The sequence below is a fragment of the Temnothorax nylanderi genome, unplaced genomic scaffold (genome assembly GCF_030848795.1).
Source record: "Temnothorax nylanderi isolate EJ_2023f unplaced genomic scaffold, tnyl_v1.0 TNYL_tig0305_pilon, whole genome shotgun sequence".
NCBI lineage: Eukaryota > Metazoa > Arthropoda > Insecta > Hymenoptera > Formicidae > Temnothorax > Temnothorax nylanderi.
The window spans coordinates 6,139-18,299 of record NW_027249367.1 but is presented as its reverse complement, the minus strand read 5'-3'; the positions used below and the strand labels follow the sequence as shown (position 1 = coordinate 18,299).

Here is a 12,161-nt window from a genome sequence, read left to right as displayed (position 1 = left end):
AAAATTAACATGTCTGTGCATCACGAAATCTATTTGCAGAATATTTGGAAAGTCAAAACTCGAGGTGGAGAAGCAGATGAAACTGATCGATTTAGCCGTGGATTTTTCGAATTATCGTAAAAACGCGAAGAACTCTATGGACATAACTTCCGTATGAATCTTGCATAAGCAGACTGTCTGACAAGCATTTTAATTCTGTTGACTTTGCAGCAAATGAATCGAACGTTACCAATAATTTTAATATTACTTTATAATGGAGCTAACAGAAGAAATTGTATAAAAATAGTCAACTAACAACTCTATTACAATATAAAGCGATTTTCACTTGTCACATTAAAAATAAGCTGCATCGCGAAAGTAATACCAATAATTCATACAAGACTTCGTGAATCGATTTAGGTGATATTCATGTTCAAACGAATTGATTGTTATATTTTTATAAACTTTATATATTAAGATGTATAAATAATATCGATCGATCTACCTGACTGTGAATGTTTTCATAACAGGATAGCAGTACTTCTTTTTATTGCAATTAATAGATACAAGTTTTATCAATAGTTTTATCTTATTACATGCAGATGTACTTAATTCAAATAGTAAATGGAAAAAATTATGTTTCATACATTTTTAAAAATACATGCAATATTTTATATACCTTTTATATATTATAAGACATTATGTATGTCCTTTTTTATTTTACAGATTTTAAAACAAACATAAAATACAAAACTATTTTATATAAAATGTATAAAACTAAAAATCACGAGATTTTGGAAAAATTTTAAAAATCTTTAAAGTTTATCGCACTCAATCATTTTTAAATTATACATTTTATTTTTCTGAATTGCAACGATTGAAAGTAAAAGAAACGAAAATCATGATCTGTTAAGATATATTTATTATAAATTATACATGAAATATCAGAAATCTTAAGCGCTGCAATGGTAACTTGCATTAAATAAAAAGAGATGCGAATAACGGTGTTACTTTTAAACGTAATTTAAGAAATTTTTATATTACTATTTATATTTTCTTTCAAATACTTGTGAGACACCACAATGTACGTCTAATATTTAAGATACGAGACAATGCGTATGTATATACATATACAAAATTTTTTAGCATGGATTTGTGCTTAATTTTTTTCATTTTGTAACCTCTCTTGTACAATATTATTTAAAACATATTTGTAACCAATTCCTTCTTACATATAAAATAGCGTTTAAATATTAATAAGTAAAAATTATATACAGTTATTAAAATATTCTATATAATATTGTTTATACAAGATAATTTATAATTACTAAGATTCTTCAGGTTTTTAATATTCTCGATAACGATATATAATTTATATGTACATAAAATCACGATAGAATAGTAAAACAGTAGTAAAATTACAGATATCAATTTTCATAAAAGGAACCTTCGCATAAAAACACTTCTTTGACAGCTATCGATAGCATAATTAAGACACATAATTTGCTCGTCGCAGTTATATCTGAAACAGAACAACTCATACAGTTACAAATAGTATAGATGAAGCTTTTACAAAGGTACATATGGCTAACAACTTACACAGGTACAGAGCAGTTCTGACAGAACAATTCTGTGCATTTGGCACACACAGCCTGACAGGTGAGACACAGCGCCTGATCGCAATAATAACACGCGCTCACCGTAGATCGATCTATCAATCGGCCACATCCGCAAAGGTCTACCTGGACATCCTGGAAGAAAAAACAAATAGTCACAAAGCCGTCCAAGACGGTTCAAGTGCCAACGGCAGTCCCACAACCTACATTGACAAGTTTGTCGCTAGTTTTCAGCTGCAATTTATCGGTCAACAGCATCTGCTTCAGATTGGACCGATTGGACGTAGATCTGAATTTACAAGGTGATTGTAAATTCGACAAGGACGTTGAGGGGAAGGTAGATCTGTAGAATCCATTTGTGCGGACGTGTTCAACTTATGGGCGAGTGCCTTCGCGCCTGCCTTAAGCAAACTCAGGGTCCTATCTGGAAACGTATGCGGAGTCAGGTGTTAAGATTCAAAAGAGAGCGTACGAATTATTTTGCAAAGCGAGCTAAATAGGTACTCACCGTAGACATCCCTCATCCGCTGGTCGCTCTCTGGATACGCCGTTATTCATCTGTTTCTCTCCCACGTGCACTTTCAACTGCGGCAACAGGTCGCTTTCGAAGGGACAGGCACGTTTTAGCATTTTCCAAACTTGGCGTTAAATGATTAAAATAACAACATGACACTGTCACCTGTCACACACGTAAAGAGACAGGTTAATGCCAATGCAGGTTGACGCAGAGTCGCTGAGAGTCGCTGCCGTCGCTGGTCGCTGGTCGCTGGTCGCTGTCAATCGATTGATAAATATCCATCAATAGGGTTCGAGTCTCCGCTAAATCGGGTTCGAGTCTCCACTAAATCGAATTCAAGTCTCCGCTATAAATTGTAAACAGAGAGAAACCTGAGAGCGGAATATAGATATAAGAATACAATCGTCTATTTGAATGTCGCAAATGTCGCGGATATCTATTCCAGAATATTAATACGCCTATTCATTAGAACGCGCGCGAGAAATTTCAAATTATCTGCGCGGAAGATCAAGCACCTCCGCCATATTGATGACGTCACCTTCCATTTTTCCAGAATGCGCAAACGCGACGCGACGGCGCGGCGGGCGGACACGGAGCGGATCGGTCCCCGAACGAGTGGCGCGTCGCGAGTTGTTTAATTGGTAAGAGTAAGCTTTATTTTGTCTTGCATGCATTATTTAACGCAGCACCTATCGCGTAGGATAGATTCAGCGCTCGGATATTAACAACGATTTGCAAATATACGCATTCGGTCGAAAGCGCATCGCGCTGGCAATCGCGAAAGTGACGAAATCGCGTCGTATTTTCCAATGTCGCGAATATCGCGGATATTTGTCAAAACTATTAGTACGCCTATTCGCTAGAATGCAAAAAAACGATCGTGATCATAAGCGAGCGTATAGTATTCGGTTTTCGAAATTCGGAAAATTCGTGATCGCGAAGTTGTGAGAGCGGGGTGAGTAGCGACGCCACGGCACTCTTGGGCCTTGGCTCGGTTTGGCGCGAGAAGTTTCGCGCGCGGGGGATGACGGGTCTCCGCCATATTGATGACGTGTCAGACGTTCTCCTTCATTTCCAGATCGCAACGGACGCGACGAAAGGACCGGCTCCGGAACGAGTGGCGTCGCGGGAGTTGTTTAATTGGTAAGAGTAAGCATTATTAATCTTGCACGAATTATTTAACGCAGCACCTATCGCGTAGTATCGATTCAGCGCTCGGGTGTAACGTGTAACGATATTTCTCAAAAATAAGTATTTCGCGGTACTTGTTTGGTCGCAGGCGCGTCGCGCGGACAATCGCGAGCGATCGTATTTTCCATCTGTCACTAATATCGCGGATATTTACCAAGAGCATTAATACGCTTATTCGTTAGAATGTAAATAGTGGCAATCACTAAAAGGCGAGCATGAAGTTAAAAGAGCGGGATGCGTAGTGACGCCGCGGCGAGATTTTCGGTGCGAGAAGTTGATCGCGCGGGAGACGAAGCGTCTCCGTCATGTTGCCCATGTTAATTACGCTACCCTTTCATTTCCAGATCGCGACGGGCACGAGACGGATCGGCTGCGGAACGAGTGGCGTCGCGAGAGTTGTTTAATTGGTAAGTGTAACCTTTATTAATCTATGCATGCATTATTTACTGCAGTATTTATCGAGTAGTATCGATTCAGCGCTCGGGTGTAGATATTTCTAAAAAATATGTATTTCGCGATACTTGTACGGCCGAAGGCGCGTCGCGCGGATAATCGCGAAAGTGACATCGCGGCGTTTTATTAACAGGAAAATTAATATAAACAATGATAATTATTTTTAAAAAATTCCTCTGTTCTGCAACGAATAATTTATATGATCTCACATCACATTATTTTATTTTATTTGTTATAAAGCCAGTTTGTCCATATTGATTACATGGATAGACTATAAAATATTGTGTATAAATTGGCGTTTTATAGAAGTAAAAATTAGTTCAATTATATATAATATTGTATCTTATATATATAATAAATCTGATGCAATATTATATATCAGATGAATATACAGTATTATTAAAATATGTATTCCTTGTTTTTATAAGAGAGATAATGCTTCTATTTATACACACATTCAAAAAGTATTTATAAATATAAAGGAAACACACGCCTAACTCATTTAATACCTATCCTTTTCTCTATAAGAGAATAGTCTTTATTTTTATTTTACATATATAAATATATTGTACTAATTCTTTTGTAAAAAATAAATCTGTAGAAAAGCTTCATATTTTTAAAATGTCAATATTTTATTTTCAATGCAACTTTCTTTCTTATTCTTTTTTCATTTATTTCAGCAACTTTAATGTAACCAAGAATCAATTATTTCCATAATCCTTTTTTTATATCTATATAATTATTTATCTTTATTAATTGTAAGATATAACTCTAAATATAAATATTTTTTTCTATTGTCTGAAATTTATTGTCTATGAAAGAAAAACTTTACTCTTTGACATACTTTTAAGTTAAAAGATTCAATATGTTATTTTTATTAATTATTTTGAGCTCCGTTTTAATTTGTGAACCTTATATTTGTACGTTAATTACAAATAACCTAATTAAACCTTATATTTATGTTACAGAACCATCATAGCTGATAATACGTAGCTGACATTTTTACACTCCACTATCAATCGGTGAGTAACAAAAAACCTTATTTATCACCAAAATAAAACGACCAATTTTATGCAAGTAAGCAATAATGCTCACCACAAAGTTATTACAACAGCACTCGATATTTTTCCTAGGCCTCCTTAGCCTCCTCACGGGTTCTCCCATCTGAACCCTTTTTTACTCGTATCTCACAACAGAAAAGATATGTACAAGATTAATCTGTAACATAAAAAAATATTTAAATAAAAATAATTATGTCTAAAATAAATATAAATTCCTTGTTTTTATAAGAAAGGTAATGCTTCTATTTTATATACATATATTCAAAAGATGTTTATAGACACATATTGCTTGCTTGCATCAAATTATGAAATATTTAATTTTGAGCGCATATTTGGAGAACAGATTAAAAGAAACACATACCTAAAATAAAAATGGAAGAATAACTTTTGCATGCAAGTATCATTTTATTCATAATTTCAACTAATGTACGAACTACGAATAATATCTTAATAAAAATGCTTCTTTATTTAGATATCAACTTGCATAAAATTTGATAAGAAATAAAATCTAATCCTTATATAATTTAAATTATTATAAATTTTAATTATTTAGAAATATTTTATATAAAGGGTGTCCATTTTAATCGATCATCCTCAAAAACTTTTTTATTTGTAATTTAAGAAAGAAATGCTTCGGACGAAAGTTGTTTGGTTTGAAGGGAACATGATTCTTACGTAAGTTATGTTGTAGATATCATTGTTTTCAAGAAATTTTAGAGGCGACTAATTTCTTAAATAAAACTTGATTTTTTCCTTGAGATAAAAGTTATAGATCTCGTCGAGACGTTTTCAAAACACTATAATAAAGCTGTCTTTCGTTAAAGATTTTCTGAGATATTTTAAATTTTGTCATAATGTTTTTTAATATAAAATATGAAATATCTCTTAAAGTATTCACTTTTTGATTACTTTACCTGGATACTTTTGTACATAAAATAATGAAAGCAAGCAATAAAATTAATTTTTACATTTGCAATTTTACACAATTGAATGCTTTTACACAACGAAACAAATTTTTTAAAATTATTTTTTCTGTTTTTTTTTACAACAATTGGTTTTTTTTATTATTCTACGTATAAAAGTATCAAGGTAAAGTCATCGAAAAGTGAATTATTACTTTACGAGATATTTCATATATATATTAAAAATATGACAAAATTAAAAATATCTCAGGAAATCCTTAACGAAGAAGAACTTTATTATAGTGTTTTAAAAACGTCTCGACGAGATCTATAACTATTATTTTAAGGAAAAAATTAAGTTCCATTTAAAAAATTAATCTCCTTTAAAATTTCTTGAAGATAACATGTATGGCACGACATTGGAATCATATGACCCCCTTCAAACAACTTTCGTCTAAAGCATTTCTTTCTAGAATCACAAATAAAAAAGTTTTTGGGAGCAATCGATTAAAATAGGACACCCTGTATATTTGTTAATATTAATCATGTCATAAATAATTTATTAAATATTAAAAAAATCTCAAAATATAATCTAACAAATATTTTATTTATTAGACAACGTATTAAACATTCAATACACTATTATATTATACACTATACAGTGATCTGAAAACGATATACTACGCAAATAAATAATTATTTTCATCAGATAACAATTAATAAAATAGATTATGAAATACTCACCTCGCGATCTGTTACATCTGGCCGCTTCTTCGGCTTCGACTCTTCTCTTCTTTCCGCATTGCTATTTCTTTATGGCACTCACATCTGTTTCTTAAAAAAAAAAGAAACATTGATTACAATTAAACGTGATTACCAGTAATCACAAGAATATAATAATCGTGCGGCTTTGCCATACCTTGCACGATATTATACTCTCGAAATTAATCACACGCGACGCGTACTTCATCCGCTTTCAACTGTAGCATTATTCTCGCATATTTTTATTCTCGCGTATACTTACTACGCGTATCTCTATTTATCTCAAAGTAGAGTACCGACCTAAACGTACGCGTAATCTTATCTTTTACAGGCAATTCCGCTTTTACCGAACAACAGGGCAACTAAACACAATCGCCGCCGATTGTATAAACGGTTCGTTGCGTCGCATTTTCGGGAGTGCCAGCGAAACAACATTGTGGTAAATATTACTTTTTATTTTGTGTAAAAGTAATATTAATTTTTGCTTATACTTGAGTCGTTTTATTTCATCATGATTTTGAAATAATAATTAGAAAAAAATAAGTAATTTAAAATTTTATAAGAATTTATTTTTGTAAAGATATTTTTCTGAAAATGTATAATTATTTAAATAAAAGTGTAATTAAATGATGAATAAGAAGTTTGATGCGTAAGAATTATTTAATATCAAATCATTTATTTATATGTTGCAGAAGATAACGACGCGGAAAGTGTCGCATCGAGGGAGCTGACAACCCGAGAGGACAGCCTGAGAGGAGGAGGAGGCCTGAGAGAGGCATCGGGCGCCAGCGGAACAACTTTGCGGTAAATATTATTTATTTGTGTAAAAGCAACTTTTTTCCTGTTTATTATTGAATCGCTTTATTTCACAATAATTTAGAAATAATAATTAGAAAGAAAGTGGTAATTTGAAGTTTTATAAAAGCTCATTATTGTAAAGATTATTTTAGGAAAATAATTATTTAAATAAATATCTAATTGAATGATAAATAAAAGGTTTGATACCATAGGAATTATGTTTTAAAACATTGAGTTTTTTAAACACCATTTTAATATAAATTTTATATTTATATGTTACAGAATCAACGTAGCTACGTGGCAGATATAATTCCGCTATTGCGCATCGGTGTCGGTGAGTGATGAATTAATATATTTATTGAGGTAACGGATGTATGGTAACTTATTAAATATACATACTATATATCTGGATAAACGTATGAAATTTGTCAACAATATAAAGATCTTACATATAAGTACACAGCATTCTATACATCCGTTGCCTTAAAATGGGTCAGTTACAACAGATTAGGATAAGTTTAATTCTGGACGCTTCTTTATTATTATATTTATTGTGCATTTATTAATTAATTTAGTTTGCATACGAGAATGTACTCGTATAAAAATTATACAACTAATATATTATACCAAAACCAAATATATTTCCTTCGACAACAAAAAAGTAATATTTTTCATTGTTTAAATGTTAACCAAAAAAAGACAATTTTTCGGTTGACTTATATATAGTTACGTAAACACATCACTGGAAAATTATTTCAAGGAATAATCTTCTATGTATCATAGAATTGCAAAAAATTATCACATATGACAATTGTTTAATCGTACACTCTTAATAGTATTTATTTGTAAGATCAGTTCTCATTAACTTCTTTTATAATCGTAGTTACGTACGTTTGCAATATGCGGATGATATTACAAGAAAGCTCTAAACTGAGGCTGTTTTAGCTGAAAATAAAAACATAAAACAATAACTGAGAGAAAAAACCGATAATTTTGAAAGAGAACAAAATAAATGTATTAAAATTAATAAACAAAATATAGTTCCTGTGATCATCCTCTAAATAAAGTAATTTCTAAGTGTTACAAGTTTTAATAAGCAGCACCATTGAATGTGTTTAATTATGCCATGTTATATGAATAGAGTCACATGTTTGATAGGAATATATATATATATATGCAATTAATATTGCAATAACGCGTACATATGCGTAAATTATCGATTACAAACTAGTTATAAATGCATCAGTGGTACAGCAATATTATTTGAATATATGCAATATATTGGATAGTAGAAAAATCGAATAGATGCTGAAATAACTTTTCAAATAATCATAAATTTCATATTAGAGATATAAATATGTAATTTTTCTATTATATCTTTTTATACCGTAATTTTACACATCTAATTATACGTGTGGTATTAATAGAACTGATTCTTATAACATATAAAGCACATATGATATCAATATAACTGTTAGTCTTTCGGAATAGCATATCATTAAATGGATAGTTAAATTGTCTTGCATATAATCTAAAAATTAGTCAATAGAAGTTTAGTAACTAAAACTATATTAATATATTATACAATATATATATATATATATATATATATATATGTAGGTCCAGAGGTATGTTCCGGGACTGTTTACGTTTTTTGAAATGTACAGTCCTGGAATATACGCATATATATGTAATCAGATTCAAAAAACTGTCCCGAAAATTGCCGTAGGACATGAATTTTTTCCAGGACAGTCCTGGAAACTGCCAAATGTCCCGGAATATACCGATATAAACAATAAAAGTCCCGGAACATACTTCCGGACCTACATATATATATATATATAAAGGTTTAACAATTAAAATCTTTTTAATTTACTGCTTTTATTTAAGTTTAAATGGTATTTATATCTCATGTGATCAACAAATAGAAAGTATAAAATATTTTTATAGTTTTATATGTGCAAAATGGAAAATAAAAGAATATATTAATAATAAAAAGTAATTAAAGTAAACAATATTGTAATTATAATATCGAAAAATGTTTATATAAAAAATGTAACAAATACTCAATATTTTTAATAATTTGGCAGTATCTGTAACAAATACTGTATTACTCCTATTATTCCTTTTTTCATCTATTCCTTTCTTACATATTTGTCCAGAGTTAAACTTTATATAAGTTAGTGCAAGAGAGCGATATATATTGTGTGTATATATATATATATATATATATATATATATATATATATATATATCTATGGTTCGGTTATCGGTAGATGTCAGTACCATTTCGGAGACGTAGTGATACATATCGGGACATTTGTCACATATTAGGTCCGACCGGTTTAGTAAAAATATAGCATAAATATGGAAGCATGAACTTAATTTAGAAATATCAACAACGTAACGACACATATGGGGTCCAATTTCTTCGCTGTAATGACAAAAATCGAGATCAGCCAATTGAACTATTACTATTATTAAATATTACCAAGATTTATGCGTCTCATGAGCATATCTTTCTTATTATATAAATTGAAGAGTTCATTACCTATTCGTAGACTACTTAAAAATTTGAAGATAACATTTTAAAATGTTGTCTTCGCAAATTTTTATCTAACCTATGAATAGATAATGAATAGTTTAATTTATATAATGACAACGATATGCTCATGAAACGCATAAATCATGGCAACATTTAATAATAGTAATAATTTAATTGGCCGTTCCTGATTTTTGTCATTATATCGAAGAAATTGGATCCCATATGTCACGTCGTTAATGGAAATTTCTGAATTAATTTCTTACTTCGTATTTATGACGTAATTCTGATATATTACTTAAGAAATCGTATTCGTATTACACAAATATCGAGATTAAAATAACACACAGTTTTATATGTTTATTATTTCGTTATTATTTGTGAATCTTAGCATGCTCTTTCAAGCATAGATTAATCGTCTTTTAAAATGTTGTTTTCGACAATATTTTCGACAATATTAGCCTACGCGAGAAGCTAATGAACGCTTTAATTTATATAATAAAAATGGTATACCCAGAAAAAGCATGAATTTTGTTGAAAATTATCTAAAAGTAATAGTTAAACTGGCCGGTCCTGCTTTTTGTCATTACGTCGAAGGAGTCGGACTCTGTATATAACGTTACGCCATAAAAATTTTTTTGCTTTTTTATTTATGCTGTACGTTTGCATATACTTTTAGATATTGTATTTGTATTATACACAGATTAAATTTAAAGTAACACAATGTACTTACTTTATTATATTTATAAATCCTAGCTTTCAAGCGTAGACAATCTTTTAAAACGCTTTCTTTGTTAATATTTATAAACAAATGTTATAAATATTTATAAATATTAGCAAAGAAAACGTTTTAAAAGATTGTCTTACACGATTGATGATGATAATCGTAAATTGGAAGCTAGGACTATTAAAAAAATAAATTGTGTACACAAACAATGTGTTACTTTAACTTCAATCTGTGAATAATACAAATATTTAATACATAAAAGTATATGCAAACGTAGAGGATATATAAAGAAGAAAAAAGTTTTCATCAACAAAGTAAAGTCACATTTGTGTTTGACTCCTTCAATGTAACGACAAAAAGCTGGACCTGCCAGGTAAACTATTATACATTTCAATTTATTTTTAACAAAATTTTTGCTTTTTCTGGGCATACCAATTGTATTATATAAATTAATGCGTTTAACAGTTCCTCATAGACTAATTAAATATTACTGAAGACATAACGTTATACACAATCATCTATGCTTAGGAGCTAGGATTCATATATATAATGAAATAGTGAACATATAAAATTGTATTATTTTAATCTCAATATTTGCGTAATACGAATACTATTTCTAAAATAATATGTCAGAAATACATCATAAATACGAAACAAGAAATTAATTCAGAAATTTCCATCAATAACGTAACGTCACATACGGGGTCCAATTTCTTCAATGTAATGACAAAAATCAGGACCGGGCAATTGAATTATTGCTTTATTAAATTTGACCGAGTTTTAAGCCCCTTGCACAATGCCAGGAAATAGGCAATAGGAACAGGAAATAACCAAAAAATCGTTAATTACAACCTAAAAAATTTGAATGCTATGATTGGTTGGCAACCGGCAATAGGCACAGAATTTTCAACGTGTCGGAAACTCTGTGTCTCTATTGCCTGTGTCACTGTTTATTCTGCATTTATACATGATTTCTGATTTCTATTCCCTGTTCCTATTGCCTGTTGCCTGGCATTGTGCAAGGGGCTTTATAGGTACGTCTCATGAACATGTCGCTCTCATTGTCAAAATTGGAGCGTTTATCATCTGTTCGTAGGCTAGCTAACAATTTTGCAGAGTCAACATTTTTCGTGCAAATTTTTAAAATCTTTTCTTCATATTTTCAACAAGCCTACGAACAGATAATAAACTCTTTAATTTATATAATGAGAACGATATGCTCACGAAACTCATAATCTTGGTAAGATTTAATAATAGTAATAGTTTAATTGGCCGGTCCTGATTTTTGTCATTACATCGAAGAAATTGGACCCTATATGTGACGTTACGTCGTTGATGAAAATTTCTGAATTAATTTCTTGCTTCTATATGTATGATGTATTCTGACATATATTTTTAAACATAGTATTTATAGTTATTAGATATGGAGATTAAAATAACACAATGCTCATATATACATTGTTTTAATATATTTATGAATCCTTGCTTCCAAGCATAGATATAATCATTTGAAACGTTGTCTTCGATATTATTTAATTAGCCTAAAAGGAGCTGATAAATGCTTTAATTAACAAACATATATTTGTGAATCCTAGCTTCTGCAAAGGTATATA

At 30.5% G+C, this 12,161-nt stretch overlaps 1 pseudogene; it reads right to left on the bottom strand.

Annotated features, from left to right (window-relative positions):
• Nucleotides 1-881: 881 nt before the first annotated feature.
• Nucleotides 882-11,760, bottom strand: LOC139780912 (apoptosis regulatory protein Siva-like; annotated as a pseudogene).
• Nucleotides 11,761-12,161: the final 401 nt, after the last annotated feature.